Below are 21,839 nucleotides of genomic sequence, written 5' to 3'. Positions count from 1 at the left end.
TGCACTTCCAGATGGGCAGACCGGGCGGCTCCGTCGGAGAGATCATTACCAGCAATGACGGTATGTCCAGGTAGACATTGGAATCTAATTTCATGCCCATTAGTGATAGCTTGATTGTGATCTTCTCTTACGTAGTGGTCTCTGTGAACTGTACAGGGAAGCCACCAACCTTGTTTCCAGTCCCAGGAGGCCGATGAAATGTGTCACTGTTCCACGGTCGTCACCACCATGCAGCTTTCCACGGTCATCTTCTAGTCCATCAGAAGGTGATGCAGTGCGGCCACTAGTCCATCAGTGGGCTGAACTGTCTGACGCACACTCACAAGTCCATTAGTGAGCACTCCCCATAAGTCAGTCCGTCGACGCACTGTCTGGGGTCGGTCCGTTGGCCCGTTGACGCTTATCTTCGCTACTCGCCTTTACATGAGCAGCACCCTCGCATTCTGCTTCTTTACCTGACCAGACACAGTGATGACATCGCAGTTCTGTTACCTTCACGAGTTCTGAATGGATACTGCCTGTCTGCCGCTGCCGTCTGCCGAAGGCTTACCGAGAACAGATGCGCTGTCGGGCTGCGCCAGCAAGTTTTTCTTCTCTCTTCTTCCGCCGGGCTCTTCTTTCATGGTGTTTTAATTCGTTCTCGACTTTTCCCATGTCACTGAGCTGTTCTCTGCTTCAGTATTTTGAGACTAAAGATGTTGGATGTCAATAATTTGAACTGAATTTACTTGCAGACAGACATTAGCAGCTACACTCAGTATATAGTAAACAAGGAAAGCAAGTTCACATTAACAAATGCGGCTGAGCAAAAGCCTCGGGGTAGTCCGTCGCTCTGATCGGGCACTTGACAAGATTGGTCCGTTGTCTCTCTAGTCTCAGACCACACTGCCCACTCAGTCGTGGGACATTGTGTCCAGGCTGCAGAACTTACACTGGCGGTGATCGCCACTCGAACCACCCGAGTTGCCTACGCTGCATCGGCCTGACTCAAACACTCCCCCAAAACTCCCTTATCCATCCAGATGCTGCTAGTGGCGTGCTGCGAGATTTATGGAGCTCGCCAGTACCAGTGCGCGAAAACCCTGCCGCTCCATTTTTCATTGAACAGCGTCCGGCTGTCGCCTTCCCAAAGCAGGCGTTCTCTGCGAGTAGCCCAGGTGTGAGTTAACAGCACAACATTGCAAGGCAACAGATACACAAACACAGAGAGAACCCTAGAGAAGACAAGCAAGCATGCACTTCAACTAAACAAGAATGCATAAATGAGTTAACCAAGGCGAACACTCACAACGACCTTACAACCTCTGATGCCAACTTGGGTTACTGGGTATGTGCAATAGGTGTGTGCCGTTGTTGAATGAATGTCTGACGCCAGCTTGAATAACTAGGCCACTGGAAATGTGCCATTGGAAATGTCCCGCTCTACAATGTCAGAAAAGGTCCCTTAAATTTATCCGGTGTTGAGCGGAATTGAACCCACACCACAAGGGTTTCTCAAGGACAGCAACCCTAGGCATCAGCACCACAAATGCACTGGGTATGTGCCATTTTCAACAAACACCTTTCCCCACAATGCTTTAGAACAATGTGACACTCTTCAATGAACTCGGCAACCTGGTTCACTGAGTATGTACCACTCTCAGTGCGGCAAGCAAGGGAACAATTCTCAGTGTTCTGCTAAGAGATTTATTAGCAACAGGCGCAGACGAATGGGTAGCAGTCACAAGCGTTCAGCCAAGGACAGCAACCACGAGCTCATACCGGTAGCGATGGTGCTGTGGCGCAGGCAGGTTACTCTTAATTACAATTGCCCTCCACAGAAAAAGGCACCATCCTAGCGGCTTAAGGCGAAGAGACTACTATTGGGTCGTAGTACGGCTTAATGCGAGAGACGTGGACAAGTTCGCGGCTGCGATGGCGTAAGTCCGTCGATGGCGTGAGGGGCTCTACGATGTAAGTGACGGAGAACGTTTGCTCCAGGACACAGTAGGGTCCTAGGTATTTTGCAACAAGTTTTGCAGAGAGGCTGGGTATGGTACCCGAAGCCATACGAGAGAGCCAGGAGAAAAAGTTGGTGCAGGATGGTCGGCAGGTTGACAGGATTGCTGCTGCCACTGGTCCTCGGTGGAAATAGCTAGCGGCATTGCTCGGCATGATGAGCAGCTTCAGATAGCGGAGTACTATCGGACGCGTCAGGTGTATATGAAAGAATGGTATTGAGCGTAGTAGAAGGTTCTCGTCCATATAGGAGAAAGTAAGGGGAAAATCCAGTAGTTGCTTGGGCCACAGTATTGTACGCATACGTCACGAAAGGGAGAACGTGGACCCAGTTTGAATGATTAGGGGCGACGTACATTGAGAGCATATCGCCAAGAGTATGCTTGAAGCGCTTAGTCATGCCGTTAGTTTGCAGATGGTACGCTGTACTGGTGCAGCGGATGATTCGGCATTCGTCGAGTAAAGCCTTCAAAACATCGGAAAGAAAGGCGCGGCCTCTAACGCTCAGAAGTTCGTGAGGGGCACCGTGGCGAAGAACAAAATGTCTTAACAGAAACGATGCAACGTCGCGGGCGGTGGCAGTCGGCAGAGTGGCTGTTTCAGTATAGCGGGTCAAGTGATCCACTGCAACAATAATCAAGCGGTTGCCTGCTGGAGTGGAGGGTAGCAGTCCGTATATGTCTATACCAACACGATCAAAGGGCTGACTAGGGCAGGGAAGGGGTTGTGACAGGTAGACTTGTTGGGGAGGTAATTTTTGGCGTTGGCACTGAGCACACGAGTGAATGAACTTACGAACATAGTTATACATGCCGCGCTAATAAAATCGGATGCGTAGTCGAGCATAGGTCTTGAAGAAGCCTGCATGCGTGCACTGAGGGTCTGCGTGGAAAGCATCGCAGATAAGGTCACGGACGTGGCGGGGTATCACAAGAAGCCACTTGCGACTGTCAGAGAGGTAATTACGACGATAAAGAGGGCTGTCGCGAATGCAGAAGTGGCGGTGAAGAGCGCGAGATGGTGAAAAGGTGGATGGATCAGAAAGGATGCTGATGAGAGCACTGATCCAGGGATCCTTGCGCTGCTCTGACGGCATGTTGCGGGAGTGCATGAGATGTAAGTGTGGGCTCAAGGGCGGAGAGGCAAGTGCAGTCAGCGGAGACTGGTGAGTGAGAAAGGGCGTCAGCGTCCGTGCGTTTGCGGCCGGAACGGTAGAGAATGCGGATGTCGTACCCCTGTAGCTTAAGGGCCCAGCGAGCAAGTCGGCCTGATGGACCCTTAAGGGTAGACAGCGAACAAACGGCGTGATGGTCAGTGACGACATCGAAAGGGTGACCATACAAATAAGGACAGAATTTTCCAAGGGCCCAAATAATGGCTAAACTCTGTAACAGCGTAATTAGCCTCGGCATAGAGTTCGGTGGACACGGGATGGTGCTGCATCGGAGAAAGCGAGCGACGACAGGGAGATGGTGAGCGGCGGGTAGAGGCAGTTGGCAGTCAGGGGAAAAGGAAGAGGTAGGAAGGCGAAGAGGAAAACGGAGCGGGGAAAGGTGGCGCTCGCCGGATGTTCCAAAGAGGAAGCATGCAACGATGACAATGGCGGGCCATGTGACCAGCACAACCACAAGCAAAACATATTGGGGGTAAGGTCTAAGTCGTGGTTGAGGAGTTGGAAAATGCTATCGGTTGGGGAGCGGCATAGGAGGAAAATGTCGGTGGTCTATGCATAGAGGGCGGCAAGAGTGTTTGTGGACGAAATCGGGAAACTGCTTCAGTGTAAGTGAGAGGTGCAGTGACTGGTGTCTGCTCAGGGGCTGGAGGAACGGCTCGAGATACTTGCTCTTCAATGAAGTCGCGGATCGTAGGAGGCAAAGCAGGTGGTGGTTCCAGGTCAGAAGATATCAAAGATAGCTGGCGGGTGACCTCTGTGCGAACAAATACCTGAGTTTTTTTATGAACAGAGCAGCATGGTTGTCGTTGACTCCAAGGCTTGACAGAGTCGGCGGGCGGAGTGGGACGTCTGGTGTGGAGCCGTTGCCTGCGCAACTCGTCGTAACTCTGGCACAATTCTATCACTTCAGCGACAGTGCGAGGACTCTTCGATAATAACATTTGAAATGCGTCGACCTGAATACCCTTCATTCGTCGCAGTTACATCTGTTGAGCTAATTCGTACAATAGGACGCAGAGAAGTAAATAAACCGTGACCGACTGTCCTAAAATTAATTGACCACGGCGAAAAAATAAAAATTCTAAGGAATCGCCACAAGCTTAAAGGCCAGCATGTTTCTGTAAGTCAGGATTATTCTACTGGCACTAGAATACTGCGCAAGCAACTGTGGGATAGTGCTGCGAAAGATAGAAGGGAAGGAAAAAAGTTAAGCTCGTATACGACAAAATAAATATTGACGGCACCCTGTTTCAATGGGATAGCAACCAAGAGAAGAGGGTTGCTCTTCTCACAGATAAGAAAAATTCCTCGACTTCTGACACCCAAAGCATGAACCAGCTCAGACGCAATCAATTGAATTAGCGTTGGTTGCAAAAAAACTCTTCTGTTGCCTAAACAAATGCCTGTAGCACTACTAACAAATTAGCTGACTCGGAAAGTATTATTACAGCGCATAATCCTCATGTAATAGTAATAACAGAAACCTGCCTGGGTCACAACATCAGTGTTCACGAGATAACATCAAATGGCTTCAAGATTTACCGTAATGATAGCGATGGTAGGGGAGGCGGAGTCACAATTTTACTCAAGGAATCACTGCGTGTGTCCAGGTTACCGGACATACTGGGAATAGAAAGCGTTGTAATTAAACTGTTTCTTGAGGAATGCCACCCGATTATTGTTGGAATATATCGTGCACCGAACTCCGATAGCTTTGCCGAAAACCTTAACGAGTTCTTGTGTACAAACATCATTCATTTCTGCAACTTGACTGACAGGCGATTTCAACTTACCAGTGATAAACTAGTCCGCCGATTTCCCAGAAGCTCTTAATGACGCGCGTCTCAAACATTCGTTAATGTTGTCACTTTGAAGAATTTAACTCAATTAAATTACCCACACATAGTCAACAGAATGCAGTCTATATTGGACCTTTTTTTTGTTTCCAGTAGGCTATTACGGAGAAATCCAAATATCCATATTTTTGATGGCATATTTGATCCCAGGATTGTATCCTTATTGATAGAAATGCGTTTTTCTTCTAAACTTAAAAAAAATATTATAGCCCCATTGTTTAACGTGCTAGTGATGTCGACGTACTGGATAGGCTTGGTAGCTCATTCTCAGATTTCCCCACTATGTATGAATTAGCTGCTGCCTCGGTCGAACAAATGTGGCGTTTCTTTAAGGAATTGGTTTCTCGATGCATTGCGCAGTTCATACAAAAAAAAAGAATGAAAGACTGTGTGCAGCTGTAACCCCTGGGTGACAAAGGACCTCGTTCGTTTGGGGCATAAGCTCTGAAAAAGGGAGAAATAAGTTTAAGCACCATCCAACAAATGCTAATGCGGAAAAGATTACCGACCTACGCGTTATGTTATGAAATGGCATTAAAAAAGCAAAAGACCATTTTCAGAACGTGCAATCGAAAAACTTTATTCTTTCATGCCCTGCAAAGTTCTGGCAATACTTGCCGCCAAAAAAGAAGTCAGTGCCATTGGTGATGCAGTTCTGGATGATAATTTTAATATACCTGGAACACTTAATACACACTTCTGTGTTTATGCAGGATAATGGTAAGACTCCAAACATGTCGCTTTTTGAAGAAATACTGCCTATAGATGTATCTGTAAGTGAGGATGGTGTCCTGGTGATGCTTCTGGATTTAGACATCAAGAAATCACCTGGTAATGATGAGATACCGAATGCAATCTTAGTACAATATGCCGAATGGTGTGCGAGGTATCTAGCCCTATTATTTCGCAAATCATTGACTTGTGCGGAACTTCTGGACGATTGGAGATTTGCTGAAATTACTCCCATACCTAAAGCAGACGACCATTCATCACCTTCTTCATACAGGCCTATATTGATTCTATGTACTTCAGTGAAATTGCTAGAACATATGTTTAAGCACATGTCTTCCTTTATTGAGAACAATAACCTCCTTGACCACCAGCAACATAGATTTCGTAGAGGAGTATCTACAGTAACCCAACTAATAGCAACATGACACTGCTATAGCATTAAACAAACAGGTGGACATTATATTTTTTTGTATTTCGAGAAAGCCTTCGACAGGGTATCTCATTCTAAGCTAGTACTAAAATGGAAGCCCATTCTTAAAAACAGTCGCCTTCTGGCATGGATTGCTGCACACCTCTTGTCTAGGCACCAGTGTGTAGTCATTGATGGCACAGTTTTCTCTTTAGCTTCTGTAGCGTCTGGTGTTCCCCAGGGCTCGGTTCTCGGCCCTCTTTTTTTTTCTTTTGTTCATTAATGATACTGACCAGGACCTAGGCGTCCAAATCTGGCTGTTTGCGGACGACTGCGTCATATACCAGAAAATCTCTAGCCCTGATGATCAGGTCTTACTGAACGAAGCATTAGGCACGATTGCGAACTGGAGTAGCACATGGCAGGTGACTATAAAAAGTAGGAAAACTGTAGCAGTGACCATAACCCGTAAAAAGCAACCACTTGAATTCACCTATTACATCAATAACCAACCTTTAAGCATAGTGCATAGCTACAAGTATTTGGGAGTGATGATAACCTTTGATTTGCACTGAAATGAGCATGTGAGGTTGATTACAAAACAAGCGTTCAGAATATTGGGATACCTTCGGCGCGTACTGGGTCACTCAACAGAAATAAAGCTTTTGGCATACAATATGTTTATTAGGCCCATACTGGAGTACGCTGCAGCAGCCTGGGATCCCTGGAAAGAAGTGAACAAACTAAAACTAGAAAGCATCTAAAGAAAATCTATTTGGTTCACCTTCAACTGTTGCAGCTCGAAAGTATCCCCATCAAACCTCCTCCAAAAAGCACAACCAGATAAACTTTAAACGAGGAATTATCGTGACAGGTTAAAACTTATTTATGCACTATATCACTTGTTAAGAATTGATTAACCTTAATTCATAGCGCCTGTCGTAAGCCTCTTTATTCTGTCTGTTCACCCAAAAAAGGTGTCCGAGCTTAAATGCAGGACTAACTTGTTCATGTACTCTTTCTTTCCTCTGACAATTGCAGACTGGAACGCCTTATCTGCTGATGTGGTTGAACAGCCAAATATTGATTCATTCCTACAAGCGATCAGAAATTGAGCGCTGTAGGCACCTTCACACTTCAAGTGCGTGCACACGTTATCATTTTGTGTATTGGAATTAATGTTGATACTTTCGCTCGTATGCATTGGCGCGAGTGTGTCCTGTGATGTTTTCTTTAGTACAGTGAGCTTGTACTGGGTTGTAATCCTGTTTCCACTACTACCTAAGGCCTCTAAAATTGGCCGGCAGTATGTAACAAATGAATAAATAGTGACCTGCATCATTTGCTCAATTCTGGACTTTCAATAGATTGTATTTTTTTAGATTAGTCTAAAGCATTTGACAAGGTTAGCCATCAGTTACTACTTATAAGCTTGGCCAATTAAATCTTGATCCTAATGTGCTTAATCTTAGGAGGCAACCTTGAATCCTTGATAGCATTTGAACTTGCCTTTCTAACCGTACTTAGTTTGTTTCTGCTAATACTGTTGATTCCCCAGTCCAACCAGTGGTATCGGGTGTGCCCCAGGGGTCTGTATTGGGACCCTTACTTTTCCTAATTTTCATGAATGATCTACCGGGTAACATTTTCACCAAAGGTTTGCCTATTCGCGGATGACTGTGTAATTTACAAGAAAATAGATAACCAAGAAGGTGTTGCTTTACTGCAGACCGATTTAAGTAACATACTTGTTTGGCGTCAAACGTGGAACATCGAATGGAACATGGAACACCACGTGGTGAGACTAAATACAGCAGGTTATCCGAGTCCAATTGTAACAGCAGCTTGCAAAAAATCGAGTAAGAAAGTTAAGTGTAACGTCACAGCTTCAACTCAAGACAACAACCAGGAGCGTAAGACGCTTGCCGTGATTCTTTACTAACATAAGGTGTCGCACAATTTGAAGAATGTGATGCAACATTATGGGGTGAATGTAGCGTTTTCTGCTCCTTTAAAAATGGCAAGTCTGTGTGCACAGGTCCTGAGAAAGATCGTAAAGATTCCTAGCCATAGCCCTTTTTTGCCATGTAAGCCACAGATCACAGTTTGTTCCTTGCTCATGTGGTGTTGTTTATGAATTCCCTTTCTCTTGCGGCTGTGTTTATGCTGGTCAGACCGAACGCTGTATTAATATCCGTTTAAAATTACATTTTAAGAATAAGTCATCCGACAAGCATTCCCAAGTAGCAAAACATTTCAGGGATTGTGAAAAAGAAACAAGGAAGGTGTGCCTTCCTCTTCCGGAAAAAAACAAAAATTTTATTCTGTGATAGGATCGTCGTACACGGGAGCTGTTCGAGGCATGTCATAAAGAAGAAAGCGTGTGTATGTGTTAGCGACTCCTCCATTGTGCTTGCCAATTGTGAGGTGCAATTTCTGGACGTAAGATTGTGACGGCAGTGATTTTGGATGGCCTATTAGCATGATGCCGTCATTTTGATCATTGTATATATACGTCATCTTTCACCCAATAAAATTCAGTTGCGAGTCTGCACGCATCTTGTCCTTTTCTACTTCTGTTGTCCGTGTGTCTTAGCGCAGTAACCCCAGTATTACAAGATGAACTTCCACCAACTAGCGCAACTGGCCGCTCTACTTCCTTGAAGGGCGCAATTTGTAGGTTTTACCGACCCCAAACGACTTGTTTTGGCGTTATGTTCCTGCAGTGCTACCCATACTCCTAGAGAGCTCCAGCATCCTGCTTTTATTGCCGAATTCATGACAGAAATATGCTATGTGAAAGGCAGCTTTGACAGGGCAACGGACACTCCCAGTCGTATTACCATGAACGCCATGACAAGTTCTATTCACCTTTCCTTGTTTTCACTCGTGGCGGCTCAAGCATCTAACGATGAGCTTCGACGACTCCGATCTACATCTTTCCACTTGGAGCAATTCAACTTTCCCGACCATGACATCACACTTTGGTGCGACATTTCCCCTAACAATACCCGCATTTATGTTCCTGCTCTTCTTTGTCATGCTGTTTTGGATACACTGCACTCAATCTGCCATCCAGGCATATGTGCCAGGCGACACCTTATCAACGAACGTTACGTTTGGTGTAGATATTTGGCCTTGCTGGGGCAACATTTTGCAGTTTTTTATTTTGTAGCGCAAATAGCACAAGGACGTAGAAGAGAAAACAGACACACACAGGCGCTAACTTCTAACAACAATCTATTTCTGGGTATAAACGTGGCGTCCGTCCAGAAAATAAATTGTTGGAAGTTAGCACCTGTGTGTGTCTATTTTCTCTTCTACATCCTTGTGCTATTTACGCTACAGGAAAAAAACAGCAAAATGTCACATTTGGTTGCACATACGCGCTCTCATATGAGACTGGGTCCGCACTTGTACAGCGTGTCAACATATCAAGGTGCAACGACACGTCAAGCCTCCATTCGGCAAATTCCCTTTCTCTGATGCAATTGACACCATTCACTTGGACATCCTTGGGCTTTTGCCACCATGCCGTGATTATACATATTTGTTCATGTGTATATGATAGGCACACACGGTGGCCTGAAGTGGCTCCAATCACCGACATAACGGTGGAGACAGTTGCTCATACTTTGCTGTCTACCTGGATTAGCCATTTTGGTGTGCCATCACCGGTGACCACTGATCGAGGTAGACAGTTTGAGTAGGTACTTTTCACGTTTGTAACCTCCCTTCTAGATTGTGCGCGCATTAGCACAACTGCTTACCATGCTGCATGCAACAGCATTGCCGAGAGGCTACATCGACACCTGAAAGCTGCACTCACCACTCGGCCTCCCGCGAAGGATTGGGTGTTGCACGTTCCAATCGTGCTGCTCAGCCTTCGGTGAACACTCTGACTAGAACCCGCCTGCTCTGTAGCTGAGATGGTTTACGGCTGCACCCTCCATCTGCCCGGTGACCTCGTCAACCCCGTATCTACGCCGAATGTTTCGGATCCATCCTCCTTTGTCCAGCGTCTACTCATTTCTTTTTTTCATGCCCAACTTGCATCCATCGCCAACCTCTTCTCACCCGAATAGGCATGACATTTTCCTACCCTCAAACCTGCAAAGATCCTCGCACGTTTTTGTCCGTGTTGACACTCCTTGTTGTTCTCTTCAGCCCTGCTATGATGTCCTTTCCCAGTCACTAAACGTTCTGAACATCATTTCACTATCCTGCCCATTGGGTGTGAAGACAGCTGCTATTGCAAGAATCAAACCAGCTCCCATTATCAACACCTCCGTCTGATCACGGCTACTTGTCCGCAGGGGGGGTGGGGGGGCATCTGCGGCAAACTTTTCTTTTTCTGGCACGCCACTGGTTTTAGATATGACCGAGTAGTGGGGTAAGGCTTAAGATGAGGAAGAGGAGTTGGAAACGAAGTAGATCAGCAAGGGACGTCCAAATAAAACCCCTGTGCTCTTAACTGTGATTGGTGATTCCACATATGCAAAGCAACTATGGAGGTCAATGTCCAAGAAAGAACCGTTCATAGTAATAAAGATCTGTTAATTTGTAAAAGCAGGGAGAAGTCATTTGTAAAATGCTGGCTCATAAACATCATATGAATATTGAATACCACTCTGTATTAATCAGTAAAAAGTAATAATCAGAGCAAAAATATTGAAGCCTAAGTGCACCTTCCAATTTCCAACTTGCTGAAACATAATGCCAGGAACTATGGGTTTTGAAAACTGGCAGTAGCGATACCACATGTCTGAAGCCTTCATCTTCAAATGCATTTTTTACGGAAACAAACATTTTTCATAATTTTTCCACCAGCAGAAGTAAAACGCCGGTACTATTTCTAAACCAACTCTTTATTTTTTGTGTAATATTAAACTTTAAATTAGGTAATAATTTTCATGTAAGTTCATGCACGTAACACTAAACTTTGTATATTGTTATAATGTATAAAGTTGTCACATCATCATCATCAGAAGTCTGTTTTATGTCCACTGCAGGACAAAGGGATCTCCCCTGCGATCTCCAATTACCACTGTCCTGCGCCAACCGATTCCAACTAGCGCCCGTGAATTTCCTAATTTCATCGCTCCACCTAGTCTTCGGTCGTCCTCGATTGCATTTCCCTTCTCTTGGTACCCATTCTGTAACCCTAATGGTCCAACGATTATCTAACCAGCGCATTACATGACCTGCCCAGCTCCATTTCTTTCTCTTAGAATATTGTCTATACCCATTTGCTCTCCAATCCGAACCGCTCTCCTTCTGTGTCCCTTAATGTTATGCTTAGCAATCTTCGTTCCGTCGCTTTTTGTGTGGTCCTTAACTTGTTCTCAAGTTTCTTTGTCAGTCTCCAAGTCTCTGCCCCATATGTCAGCACTAGTAAGATGCACTGATTGTACACCTTCCTTTCCAATGATAATGGTGAGCTTCCAGCTAGAAGCTGGCAATGTCTGCTGTATGCAATCCAACCCTTTATTCTGTGAATTTCTTTCTCATGATCAGGGTTCCCTATGATTAATTGACCTAGGTAAACATACTCCTTCACACACTCCAGAGGCCGACTGGCAATCCTGAACTCTTGTTCCTTTGCCCGGCTATTTATCATTATCTTTGTCTTCTGCATATTAATCTTCTCAACCCCACTCTTACGCTCTCTCTGTTAAGGTCCCCAATCATTTGTTATAACTCATCTGCATTGTTGCTGAACAGAACAATGTCATCGGCAAACCGAAGGTTGCCAAGATATTCGCCGTCGATCCTTACTCCCAAGCTTTCCCGGTTTAATAGCTTGAATACTTCTTCCAAGCACGCAGTGAATAGCGTAGGAGAGATTGTGCCTGTCTGTCTGACCTCTTTCTTTATAGGTATCTTCCGGCTTTTCTTGTGTAGAATTAAGGTAGCTGTAGAACCTCTGTAGATATTTCCCAAGGTATTTATGTAAGCATTCTGTACTCCTTGATTATGTAATGCTACTATGACTGTTCGTATCTCTACTGAATCAAATGCCTTTTCATATTGTATGAAAGCCATATAGAGGGGCTTATTGTACTCTGCGGATTTCTTGATAACCTGATTAATGACATGGATGTGATCCATTGTAGAGTATCCCTTCCTGAAGCCAGCCTTGGTTGACTAAAGTCCAGTGTCGCCCTTATTCTATTGGAGATTATTTTGGTAAATATTTTATACAATAATTGGAATAAGCTAATAGGCCTATAATTTTTCAGTTCTTTAACGTCGTCCTTTTTGTGGATTAGTATATTTGCACTCTTCCAGTTTTCTGGGACCCTTGCAGTTGATGGACACTTCGCATAAAGAGCCGCCAGTTTTCCAAGCATTATGTCTCGTCCATTTTTGATTAGATCGACTGTTATTCCATCTTCTGCTGCTGCTCTTCCTCATTCCGTGTCTTGCAAGGCCCTTCTAACCTAATCGCTAGTTATCGGAGGAGTTTCTGTATCCTGTTCACTGCTGTTTCTAATGGAGGTGTCCTGATACCTCTGGGTACTGTACAGGTGAGTATAGAATGTTTCCGCTTCATTTACTATATCTTCGAGAATGCTGATAATATTACCCTGCTCATCTTTCAGTGCATACATCTTGGTTTGTCCTATGCCAAGTTTCCTTCTCAGTGATTTGAGGCTGCGTCCATTTTTTATGGCTGCCTCAGCCATTCTCACGTTATAGTTTCTGATATCACTTATTTTCACTTTGTTTATCACTTTTGACAGTTCTGCCAATGCTATCTTATCTCTCGAGTTGGACACTTTCATTTTTTGTCGTTTCCTTATTAGGTCCTTTGTTATTTGGTAGAGCTTGCCTACTGGTTGACTTGGTGCCTTGCCCCCCACTTCAATTGTTGCCTCTGAAGCAAACCTAGTTATGGTTTCATTCATTAGCTCTATGTCATCATCATCTCTCTGTGCTAAGGCTGCATATTTGTTTGCAAGTACCAGCCTGAATTTGCTTGCTTTTACCCTTCCTGCCTCTAGGTTGACCCGATTCTTCTTGACCAATCTTGCTCTTTCTCTCTTAACATTGAGGTAAATCCTAGCCCTGACTAACCTATGATCACTGCACTTTACCCTACCTATCACTTCTACATCCTGTCACATACTGGTACATAATGTCACACTGCATTGTTTAAAATAATGTAGCACCATCATCTACACAGATGCACTGTCACATTTTAATTGTATGTTTCAACGATATCTGTGCTTGGATTTACAAGGGGAGGGGGGTGTTGCAAGACACCTTGCAGTTATTGTTTTGATCTGTTATTTTTTTTAACCCTGTGAACCCAAATAAACAATCAACCCTACCCTGTGTGGAAAATGTGTGCACCATTTTAAGTAACAAACAATCCAGCACAATGCTTCTATGTCTAGAAGAGTATCTGCGTGTAATTGTGAACACGTTTAACCAAGTTAGTTTGTTTAATCGAGTGCACAAAGTTCCGGTTTCAGCTTTTAAAAGGTAACTTCCCTATGCTACAAATTCCAATGAATGTAGCTAATGCAGTTGCTTTTAGAGTGAAACATTTGAGATTTGCATCAGACTGTCATCGTTCAGCTGTAAATGCACTTTTCGCATCATCAAGAGAAACAGACTATTCTGCCATTGTACACAGTCCCACTTTCCCATTCATATGAACAGCACTGAGGCTGGGTTTGGATAGCTATGTTCAAAGTAGGCACAGAGTGAACAACTAGGTAAAGCACGTAACATGGCAACATCCCTTCCGCACACAAACTTATGCTAATTCACAACAGAATATGCTATACGTAGGGATAGTAGTTTTCGCTAAATGAATAGCACACACTTGCAACCATGTTGTGAGGCCTGAAGGGAGCACCTACTAGCGACATACAAACGCGAAGGCCACGCAAGAAGGCGGCTTAACTGGCGTACACATTTCAGAAACGCATGAATCGAGTAGTAGACTAGTGTACTTTGTAGAACGTAAGCTATGCGAGCCCGCTACTTTTAAACCCATCAAGCGGTCACGGTGAAGGGTGCCCGAAAATGTTGCCCACAGTTGCCCCGCACTGCCACGGCGACCAACTCGCAAAAACGAAATTAACGGTCCAAGGTTAAATACAGGCGGGCGACCAGGAAGCAGGCGTCGCCATTTAGCGCCAACCGTGCGTTTCTTCTTGAGGGCAGGCGAAGCTCCGGAGAAGCCGTCAGCGCTAGTGCTTCCGAAACCGAAGACGAAAGGGAACAGCGCTGGCTGCGATATGCATCTCTCGGCTATGTAGCCGCTAGGACGATGGGCGGCCTCGAAAATAACGAGCACTATAAAAAAATATAAATAATTGCGGAGGAGGGGGCCGGCCGGCTAGAACACGCCAGTCGGTTTCGCTAAAAACTGGGTCGAGCGCACACGAACAAAATACTACACCTTAGTCCCCGGGCTACACGGTAAACAGAGGAATCGCATGCACGCAAATTTTCGCAGCTGTGTGGTCGCTGTTCTGGTGGCGATTTATTTCATTTTTCTCGCGCGGAGGGCACGACTCCTGGACGCGGTTCAAAACGTAACTGGATATCCCCGTCACCGGGCTCCGCCGGTAGGCCTAGCGCTAAAAGAGGGAAAACCACGACGCCACATAACCGCAAGCTTTCCTCGCGGAACGCAAGGTGCTGTTGTTTACTCACCTTGTCGGAGTTGGTGTGGCGTCGGCACTCGATGTCGACGCGGTAAGGTTACACAACATCGCAGGACCCCGCTGGCCCATCACGTCGCTGCCACTTGGCCAAGCGACCGTTGTTTTCTACAGCTTTCCTTTATCCAGTTAGGTATTGCAGCCAAACTTGCGCTGCACGGCCAGCGGCACACAAATGTGAGACAGTTGGCGCACTCTTCTCGCCGTTATTCAGCACGGAGCCCGCACCTCTCCGAAACAGGCACTGCCGAAACTCGCACACGAGCGACAAGCCGAATGACGTTGTTAGTTGCACTGCGGTTGGCCACAATGGAATATCCTCTTTTTCTTTTTTTTATTCAGTGGCTGGATGAGTAATCAAGAAAATCGTGGCCTCCGAAATTTGGTGGCGACAAGAAAGCCCAATTTCGGAGGCCATATACATGCCGTTTAGAATGGCGGTCGTTCACCGCAGCGTGGCAGCTGGCAGCACTATAGTGCCTAGAATATACTGGCTAGTGTGCCGTCCGCGGCCTCCCGGGTGGCACCGGATGCAATGAATGCCAGCGGCTGCCGCTAGGAGCGCTGCAGTGCAGGTGGGTGTAGGTGGGTGCAGCGCGTGCAGCGGCACCATCCGGTCATCGTGGACCGCCGTGTTTCCACCGCATCGGCAAGCGGGCTGTTGCGCTTTTTGTTTTTATTAAGCTGTAGCAGCAGCACAGTTCAAATGTGGGCAGCTGCTTTATAAATCGTGGTTTGTTTTAAGAACAACAGGCTTCTCTAGCGCTTGTCGCTTGTGTGAAAAGCGTGTGCTATCTCAGTTCGGCTTCGAGCGGGGAACCTGATGTGTTTCTATGCTGGCGAAGAGAAAACATGTTCCTAGGTGGGCAGCGCAACCCGGACGAAGGACGAGAGGCAGAACACAACACGAGCGCAGACTAACGACAAGGAGACGTTAGTCTGCGCTCGTGTTGTGTTCTGCCTCTCGTCCTTCGTCCGGGTTGCGCTGCCCACCCACAGGAACATGTTCAATCACCAACTCGCCCAGCTTGCCGTCTTAATTCAGAAGACAAAACGTAATTTTTAAGGCAAATGCCTTAGATCTCCATGTTCCAAGGCCGTTTTGCGAGGTACAGAACACATCACACGATCTAAGGAAGGTCAGAAACGAACCAAAGCATGTCCAGCCGTGTATAAGAGATGCTAAATGATTAGCAAATTTAATTATTGATTATAGTGATTGGATTAAGGGGTATTAGGTTGAATTAGGGGGATTAATAAGGTGTATTAATTAAGGAGGATTAAGGTGGATGAAGGAGGATTAGGGTGCATTAAGGTGAATTACAGTAGGCTTTACAAGGCGTTCGCCTTCGTACGTGTCTCTTCGGCGGTAGCTAAGGATACTTGTTTTTTATTCTAGCCATGATGGCAGCGTAATTTTTTTAAGGGTAAGTTTTAGGTTACATTTTTCATTCTAATAAAGTAAAGGAATTCTAAGGTTACGTTACTGTTCTATTGATGTTATATTAATGCATAACCATTGAAAACCGCTGTAACCGATCATCCATTGAAATGACTTGAATTTCGATCGCTGCATGTCCTCTCTTTTTATTTGCTGCTATTTCTGCCTATTATCGTATTGTTGTCCTCATAGGTTTGAATGTTTTTTTATTGTTTGTAAACCATGTACCCATCTCCTCATAATGCCCATTGGGCCACAAGGATAGGATAATAAGTAAAAAATTTTGCCTGTAAAATGGACTGCATGCGGTGTTCTGTGTACTATACATTTTTTAATACCTGGTAAACACGTGCAGATTTCTTTTTATGTCTGATATAAGTGAACGAAAATGGGAAACAGATGTTTCATTTAAGCGTAACAAATATTTTATTCTCGCGTAACAACAGTCAAACGCGGGCATATAAGACAGCCCTAGATGAGATAATGCACACATACCTGAAGAAGATAGACCTAGTGGCAGTGACGCAGTTTAAAGAGCTTCTGCCGTTGCCTTTGCGCTTCCCTCTCTTTGTTGATGCCTTTTACAAAAAAACCGAAACCTCAAGAAAACTTGGAACTTCTTGTCAAAGCTGGTTTTTCATGCTCTGGGCACCCTAGTTGGGGAAAGGCCAGTGTCTGCAGCCGTCTGCAGCTGACCTGAAAAATCAGCTAGACTCGCTACATGTAACTTGTTTTTTGCTAAAGAACACAGTAAAAACATCTTCCACGGCCTTCACAGCGGTTGACAAGGTCTGACTAAGATAGACAAGGCCTCCATTGTCAAAATGCGTAGTGCGATAGCGAAGCAGCGTCGGCACTAGCTTCAGCTTTACTTACGCAAAGGAAGCCTGCACGCGTGCGTCTATTTGTCGTACAAAAATCCCTCACGTGACCTGATCCTAGGTGCCTAGGGACAGCATCGTTTAGGGATTTTTGAGAAGGCGCGATGCTGGCGCCGAGCGACGTCGTGGCGTGTTCGTCCTCGGCGTGATCGTTCTCTGGACCGCGCGTTGTTCAACATTGCTCATGTAATCGTGCGTGCGTTGCTTGTGTGTTGGTTGTAGCTTCTGTGTTACTTGGCGGAAAGCCGTGAGTAGTGGCGGTGCGGCAATGCGGCTTTGGTCTCGATGAGCTCTGGCCTAACAGAATCTGCGTTGTGTGACCCGTGCTTTCTTGAGAACCCGGCGGTGGTGACAATTGAAATATCGAAGTGGCCTAGCGCCTCGGCAGCGAAGTTCTGCGAACCGCGATGTGGCGTCGCCGTGTCCGACTTTGCTTAACGGACATCGAGGCATGTGCTGCTCGCTGCAAGTCATGTAAATGCAACTGCGTCGACCGCCCACTGTTCAGCGCTGAATGTGTGTTTGGTTTGCTGTGCTTGAAACGATTGATGCAGCCGTGCAGCGGGGGTGGCGGAGGAGCAGAGTGGCTTAGGGTTTGCGCGTTCACAGACATGTGCTTCCGTCTTGGTCTCATCAGCGGCTGTCGCGGGATTGTGGTGTGCTAGCTCCTTGCCTAGTATGAAGTTTACGACGCTAACACACAGCATGTTCACGTTTTTCCGCGCTATATGTCATTTGCATGACGGCCGAGTTGAAAACGAGACATATAGTGTTCTTTGCGTTTGTCTGTTGTAAATTACTTTCTATTGTGGAAGTTCTGGGAGTCTTATTACGCAAGGAGTGCGAACGTAAACATAAACACATATGTGTGTCTGAAATCTTGAATTACCCATAATGCCCTTTACGACTGATAAGTGGGCTACACCGCCTGTGTGAATCAGCTACCGTATGTTGCGACGCTCTTTCGTGTGGTAGAATGATGCATGGTGCGCGTTTATTTCTGTACTGTTGTAAAAACCGTTTGTTTATTCACTCAATACAAATGTACGGCTTCTTCGCCGCAGTACAGCTTAGTTACGCGGTGAAGCATACTAAAAGTGGGAGGGGGCTGCTGTCAGCCAGCATAGTATGTCCACTTAGGTGACCTGAGAGGCGGCGGGTGCGCGAGTGTATAATTTAAGAACTCTTATTATGTCCAGTGACAGTGGAGATCATTAACTGTAGCACCAAAGTGTGGACCACTACCAGAACAAAGGCATGTAGTATGCCCACCTCAATTCTTGTGCTTATGCCAGTCTTCTTTTTTACAGCAATAGCTGCTATGGGCTAACTCCCCTGGTTGTTCTGATGTCTACTGGTGTTGTCACTGGAATTCCCGAATTTCTTGCTAGGATATTGCAAATAAAGTTCTCATTGTGCTGCGAGGATTCAAACATACGATCAAAAGAGTGGCAGTCCACAATTCTACATTTCAGCCACTCTGCTGAAGGTACAGTCGTGGTGAATACTGATCCCGGAGAGCGTGATCTAGCCAACAGGTGCCTAGATTGGCTAACACCTGCTCAATGTCTGCATACTGTATATAGAGCTGGCATCCACACCTTCAAGTTCTTACACATCACCTTCCCACTTGTGAAGGCAGACCTATGTTAAGTTTTCTTGCATGTGATGACAATGATTGGGTGCATCTGCTTCATTAATCTTCTTCTAGTGCTTGGCTTCTCAGATTTACTGGATGGAGCTGTTGGTGTCTTGTTTTCCTCAAGCAAAGCGCGAGACAGCAATGCGTAGCCCAAATATAGATTTGAGAAAACCAAAACGAATTCAGCAGTAAGGAGCTAAAGGGTTGTTTTGGTGTAGATCAGCGGATAAGTCCGGATATGAAAGAGGAGGGAGAAAAGCCGAGTCTTTCCACTTCAACACTGAGGCACAACTCCCACAAATAAATAGGACTCTTACTTATTTTACTTTTTTAAGGAGATTACCGACTTGCATTGGCAAGTGTTCACTTCAGCAAACACTGCATGAGGTAAGCTTCCTGTGCATATTTCACCAGCTACTGCATCATTGTTTCACATTATGAGTGAAACTGCAATTTTCTTTATGCCACAACTTGCCCAATTTTGTGTTTTGCAGTGGGATGTTAGCAGTGCTAATAAGGCACCTAATACTCATGAATAGTAATACAGAGAAAAAAAAAGTAAGAAAGCAGTGGCTTTTTGTGCGTAGACTATGCATACACCTGGTGCTCTTATGCTCATTTTTTCCCTATCCGCTCAGCCATGCTAAACAAGAAAAGTTTATACACAATTAGTTTATACACAGACCACAACTAAACCACAGGTATCATTGGTAAGCAAAGTATATTTATTCGGTGACATATTCTGCAGCCCTGCTATTGAGCTTTCCTTCCTTCCTTTTCAGCTGTGCAGGTTCATTAAGAAGTGATGATACAGTTTGACAATTTTAATCATTGAAAGACTTAGCGAAACCTTTTTCGGGTTGTTTTTTCTTGGTTTCAGACTCTGCACATTGCATTTTAAGGAGTGTTTTCTGTGTTTGTTGCTTTTTCTTTATGGGTAGGGCATGTCAACATTTTTTACACCATTTCAAGTATGTGGTGCCACAGACTGTTCTTAGATGAAGTCTTGCCCTTTCATTCTGTACAATATGATGTCGGTTTTTTGTGTCCAAGGCCGTTTTACAGCGTGATTGCAGCATTTTGCCAAGTTTTGCCTCTGTCACCCAAGCTTGAAAGATTGCTACCCACTGGTGGTGGCATGACACATGTCACGTTTCTTTTTCAATAAAAGGAAGTCTGTCACTTATCCTGTGCACTGGTTGCCTTTTGTCTCTGAATTGCAATTTGTTGCCTATATTTGCTCTTTTGTTGCATTTCAGATTAGGAATGGCTGTCATAATTGACATTTAACCATATTGCACACAATGTGGATGATATGTAATTGCAGTATATGGCCACCATAAATATAATAGAAGTTAATAATTCAAGAATAGTGCCTTTGCATGGTGGTGCAGCCATGAATTGTGGCTATAAGGTACCAGCGCTGCAGATAGCACTGCTTGTGCAGAATATAGTGCAGCTCTACTACTTTCAAACATTATTGTTTTTATCTGCATTTGTATAGCTCCAGTTTCTGTGAACAACACACATCTGGTGGAAGGGTGGCTTGCACCTGCAGTTGGGTCCAATGAATAGCCAAATTTCTGCCCGTTTTCATGTTATTAGCATATTAGTAAAGGCAGTCGTTCTTATAGTAGCCTGTTTGCCCAGTGTAGAAGCCGCTGCAGGGTGTCAGGATCTCATACACATCTTCAGCTTTGCAGGGGACACAGCATCTGGCACATAGTTTGTCACAGGCCATGTATTCGGGGCAAGTTGAGTTCACTCACTAGCAAAGGGAGAACCAAGCTTGTTGGATATGAAGTAAACCGCCTGTATACTCAGTGGCCTTTATTTCGTGTGACATATGTGGTTATAGCAACCCTTGTTTTAAGCACTTCTTGTCCAGCAGCGGTCATTTGCTTTTTGAAACACTCAGGATAGCTTTCAGCAATTCAGCAACCTAACACTGAAAAACCAGCAGATGTTAATTGTCGCACTTATCATGCGAAGCTTCATACAGTATGATCTGGGCGTAAATAAATGAGGGTGTTCCTCAAGGCCTTGTAGCACATGTTACGAGTTTGGAGCAACATGATGTATAGCACTTTTTTGATCGCATGCTATAGGTTTAGCAGGTGTGGCCATGGTTGAAGTGCAGTGCAAGGTCAAGAAAACAGATATCTATGAGCAGCACCCTGATAAGGAGACTCTGGGAAAACTAGTGGGAAGCCTGTTGAACATCTGGTTGACCCACTTGCTGGCTCCACCAGGCAAAGTATGATAAAGAGAAGGAAGTCATTAACACATCAGAAGGTTTTTACATATAAACACTGGGCTAAGGTCATAACATGCCAACAAGTCTTAGTGCGCAGGCTATGCACGACCAACTATATATGCCTTCTGTTCGGACATTGCTCATTGTAACTAACAAAGATGGAGTGGACAAAAAAAGAACAGCAGCTCCATTAATTTAGTTTCACTGGTATCGACAGTGTTTTGTAAGCGTACATTGCCATACTCCCCAATGCCTTCTTGGGTGACATCAGCAAAGACCAGCTTGAGGCAAGGGGTAATAGACGTCTTTACAAGCTAAAAATGCATGAATGCATGGAGAGCACATTGTGTCCAAAAAGTAGGCACTTCACAGGGGCACTGGAGAAGGAACAGGTTATTAACAGTGGGCAAAGACAAGCTACTAAACACCCAACACTGTTGCCATGTAACGACCTCTGAAACAATCCCTCTTAAAGAGGAAATCATCTTTGTGCATCCATAAAGAGGGCAGATGGGCAAAGCCCCTTCAGTAATGCTGCCAGCTTCAAAAGCCAATTTTCACATCCTGAATGCTTCCTTCTTAAGACTTTGCTGGGTGCAAGCATTCTACTGTCCAAAAGCTGTCATTGAGAGCACTGTTGGTTTGGTGGCAATAAAGTTCAGAAGCAATTGCAACAAACCTCCCTTCCTAGTTGGCCTGGATGCTCATGGTGCTTATGAAGCAGCACCATGAGGCAAGCAAGGTGAATGGATGCCTCCAAGCCCT

The 21,839-nt window shown here is 45.2% G+C and overlaps 1 protein-coding gene across 1 annotated transcript in view; it reads right to left on the bottom strand.

Moving 5' to 3' along the window:
- cdi (serine/threonine kinase) overlaps positions 1 to 15,182 on the bottom strand; it is a 77,015-nt gene extending 61,833 nt beyond the window's left edge. The window contains exon 1 of the mRNA XM_050167864.3: positions 14,846 to 15,182. The gene's annotated coding sequence lies outside the window, so the exon portion shown is untranslated. The remainder of the gene's footprint in view (positions 1 to 14,845) is intronic.
- Positions 15,183 to 21,839: the final 6,657 nt, after the last annotated feature.

Source organism: Dermacentor andersoni, chromosome 11, assembly GCF_023375885.2.
Source record: "Dermacentor andersoni chromosome 11, qqDerAnde1_hic_scaffold, whole genome shotgun sequence".
Lineage (NCBI taxonomy): Eukaryota > Metazoa > Arthropoda > Arachnida > Ixodida > Ixodidae > Dermacentor > Dermacentor andersoni.
The sequence above is the reverse complement of the archived record's forward strand: the minus strand, read 5'-3'. Positions and strand labels throughout refer to the sequence as shown.